At 37.5% G+C, this 4,272-nt stretch overlaps 1 pseudogene; it reads right to left on the bottom strand.

The window, feature by feature from the left end:
- Positions 1-2,959: 2,959 nt before the first annotated feature.
- Positions 2,960-3,563, bottom strand: LOC128053555 (nuclear pore complex protein Nup50-like; annotated as a pseudogene).
- Positions 3,564-4,272: the final 709 nt, after the last annotated feature.

Genomic DNA, 4,272 nt, shown 5'->3' on the forward strand with positions numbered 1-4,272 from the left:
AAATATCCAGTTAAGTAAAGTAATAAATTTTCAGACTATAGACTTACAATATTTAACCACACTATCAGTTGCATACATGACTATTAAAAGGACTGCTAATATTTTGTTCTAATCAAAATTTAGCATATCACGTTGTTCCTAAGATTTAATAACAATGTTATCTCCTAGGAACTCTCATTCTGTCCATTAAAGAAAATAATAATCCATTGTATTTCCAATAAAGTAAGAACATATTTGGAAATTTTTGATGCATTAAGTTTCAGCAGAATTGACATTAATTTTCAAAATAAACCACCTTTGGATTAGCTAGCAAATAATAATTCATTCCTCATTATATCTATAACGTTTTCATTTCGCTTGGAATATGAAGAAATACTATATCCCATTTCTGCTTATTTTATCTAAATTGTATGTTTTAAGTTACAAATTTTACTCATTCAAAACTTAAAATAAATTAGCATTAATTTTCTTATCCTTGAATCCTGGTATCAATTTATACAGTCACCATATATTAATCTATTTAAAATATTCTCTACTCAATTGAAAGGATAGAAACATATATCTTCTTCAGCGTGAACAACTCAAAAGATAAATAAATAAAAAGAACAATGGAAATGAACCCTAGGTGAACTGCAGAGTGCACTAGATATTTTTTATTTTAATTTTATTTTTTCACAAAGAAAACTGCATGGGGATTTCTGGAGGCCAGAGTTTGTCTTTATAAGGAAATTGAACATTAAGGAAAAACAGATTTGACCTCAAGCTACACATGCATAGTTGGAACTTGGCAATTTCCCGTGATCTAATGAATCTGGGAGTAAACCAGGTACATGCATCCCCATCAAATGACATGGGTGCAGTCAGAAGAGAAAAGGACTTCTTCCTCTACAGCCTCAACCTTACAAGCATCAAGGTGAGTAAAATAATACATCTTCAGATTATAGATTTAATTGAAACACTTAACCACAGATGGAAGGCGCATCTATAACCACTAATACAATTCCTAATATTTTGTTCCAAGCCTACACAGCTTCTCTAAAGAACATTTATTTTAATCACTGGAGTCATCAGAACTAAATCTGATCATTAGAATTTCAAAGCCACAATTCAGATCAGAGTTTACAAAAGCAGCTCTCTAATTGTTCAAGCACAATAACCACTGAAGTCTCAGGTTGGAAGTGACTTTAAATCTAAACTGATAGTCTTATTATTAGGAGCATTTTCTAAAATCAACTTATATACCATAACATCTTTGCTTTTGAATTTTAAATGCTTATAGGATATACATTAAAGGCCAAACTTACTTCTATTAGTAAACTTTGTCTATGGGGGGTTGTTTAAGCTAAATGTTTGTGGTAGTATTTATTAAATTTATGTGTATTAAATGCCTGGCATTGTACTAAGTGCACTCTAAGTGGTCACCACACAAACATACCTAGAGGAGGAGTGCTATTGTTACAATGAATGAAAGCAAGGCTTAACCTGCCCAAGGTAACACAGCTAGTAAATTGCATATTTGAGATTGAAAAACAGGCAGTCTATCTCCAAAGCCCATAATCTTAACTGAAATAAATATTTATTGATAAAGATCTAAGGAACTCATTAGTCAGTTCAGTCGCTCAGTCATGTCCAACTCTTTGCGACCCCACAGCTAGCAGCGTGCCAGGCTTCCCTGTCCATCACCAACTCCTGGAGCTTTCTCAGACTGATGTCCATCCAGTTGGTGATACTGACAACCATCTCATCCTAGGTCGTCCCCTTCTCTTCCTGCCTTCAATCTTTCTCATCATCAGGGTCTTTTCCAAGGAGCCAGTTCTTCACATCAGGTTGTTGCCAAAATATTGGAGTTTCAGTTTCAGCATCAGTCCTTCCAATAAATATTCAGGACTGATTTCATTGAGGATTGGCTGATTTGATCTCCTTGCAGTCCAAGGGACTCTCAAAAGTCTTCTCCAACACCACAGTTCAAAAGCATCAATTCTTGAGCACTCAGTCTTCTTTATAGTCCAAATCTCACATCCATACATGGCTACTGGAAAAACCATAGCTTTGACTAGATGGAACTTTGTTGACAAGGTAATGTCTCTGCTTTCTAATATGCTGTCTATGTTGGTCATAGCTTTTCTTCCAAGGAGCAAGTGCCTTTTAATTTCATGGTTGCAGTCACCATTTGCAGTGATTTTGGAGCCAAAAAAAAAAGTCTGTCACTGTTTCCATCGTTTCCCCATCTATTTGCTATGGAGTGATGGGACTGGATGCCATGATCTTAGTTTTTTGAATGTTGAGTGTTAAGCCCACTTTTTTTACTCTTCTCTTTCACTTTCATCAGGAGGCTCTTGATGAAAGAGCTGCCTGTTCAAATCAGCTGTTGAATGCCTCTAATGATTTTAATTTTTTATTCCAGTTATTGGATTTTTCAATTACAATAAGAAACTGAAAGGAAGAAAAAAAATAAGGGGGAGGGCTCCTCATCCTACCATCCTCATAACATCCTGGCTTGACAAGCCAGGGTGACCACTATGGAACACCACTCTGCTATGTTTTGCTGGCCAGAGATAAGAACATCCACAAGGCCCCTGCCTCTGCAGTGGAACACGCTTTTCAGGGGCTCCAGCAGTTCTGCTGATGGTAATGAGCATTTTTCTCAAACTGTTGGCACAGTGGATTTCACATAGGCAGCATGAGTCAAAAACTATGAATATACTATTTACTGACACCTGTGAGACAATTTTAGGGACTTCCAGATATACCTGGAGCGATTATGAAGTAACACAGAGATGCAACATATTTTGAATATTAAATATTAATGTGACATTATATATTATCACAGACTCTCTCCACCTTTTAAGTAAATTTCATTTTTTAGAGCAGTTATAGGTAGACTCAAAGCATTCACTGGTATATTTCCTAAATTCATGTCTTCCTAAACTAAATGCTATGCTTCGGATTGTTATAGGTTTTAATCCAGGGTATCTATACCCTTTTATTTAAATTCATTTCCTTGTAAAATAGTTTATACTTTCTGGAGTAAAAAGCATCTTTTGAGTAATAACCATTTTGAGTGGTTCAGCAACCTTTCCTTTATCTCTACCTTTTCTTTCATTTCTGCTACCTTCTGCTTGGTTCACCACTGTTTTAGTGAAAAGTGGTGAAGACACTGATTTACTTTGTGTAATATTTTTGTCAAAAACACACTGGAGTTGCCAAAGGAAAATAAAAATCCAGTCAGAGAGAGAAAGCTTAACATGCCCAAAACAAAGGCATCCATTTTCTTGCAAAGTCATCTGGTAATGGGTTGCTTCTAGTAATGGGTCCATTTTCTCTTCAGGCACAGATTTCACGTTCTTTTCAGATGAAGCGTCAGTTTTGCTGTCATGATACAAAAATGATGATTCTTATTGTAATTTGGTTGAAACAAACAGGGAAAGGGACTGTGTTTCAAGCAACATTTTATTAGTTTCATGTTGATAATTATTACTGCCGCTGTTCCCATGTTCAATGTTTGCTAAATAAATCTGACAGTCTTTAAAGACAGGTGTCAGATCAGACTGGGTTAGTGTCATGTGCCCCAGTGCTGGGAAAGATTGAGGGCAGGAGGAGAAGAGGACAGCATAGGATGAAATGGTTGGAAAGCATCATTGACTCGATGGTCATGAGTCTGAGCAAACTCCAGGAGATCGTGAAGGACAGGTAAGCCTGGCCTGTTGTAGTCCATGGGGTGCAAAGAGTCAGACACAACTGAGCAACTGAACAACAACAATTCACAATCCAATCGTGAAGAGAAAGTTAACACAGCTAACTTCTTGTTAGTCGCATTCCCTTGGTATGCTTTATCTCAATAAATACAGAGCCCGTTCTGAAGGAGATCAGCCCTGGGATTTCTTTGGAAGGAATGATGCTAAAGCTGAAACTGCAGTACTTTGGACACCTCATGCAAATAGTTGACTCATTGGAAAAGACTCTGATGCTGGGAGGGATTGGAGGCAGGAGGAGAAGGGGGCAACAGAGGATGAGATGGCTGGATGGCATCACTGACTCTATGGACGTGAGTCTGAGTGAACTCTGGGAGTTGGTGATATACAGGGAGGCCTGGCGTGCTGCGATTCATGAGGTCACAAAGAGTCGGACACGACTGAGCGACTGAATTGAACTGAAAGGGGATGTTAGTTTTGGGATTTGAACTCTCTATCTTACCATTTGAAGTAGTAGAATCAAAGGCTGTCTTGGTCCACATCCCAGCCTTTGGACTAATGAGAGAAGAGGTACCAGTTA

This window comes from Budorcas taxicolor, chromosome 9 (assembly GCF_023091745.1).
Source record: "Budorcas taxicolor isolate Tak-1 chromosome 9, Takin1.1, whole genome shotgun sequence".
In the NCBI taxonomy this organism is placed as follows: domain Eukaryota; kingdom Metazoa; phylum Chordata; class Mammalia; order Artiodactyla; family Bovidae; genus Budorcas; species Budorcas taxicolor.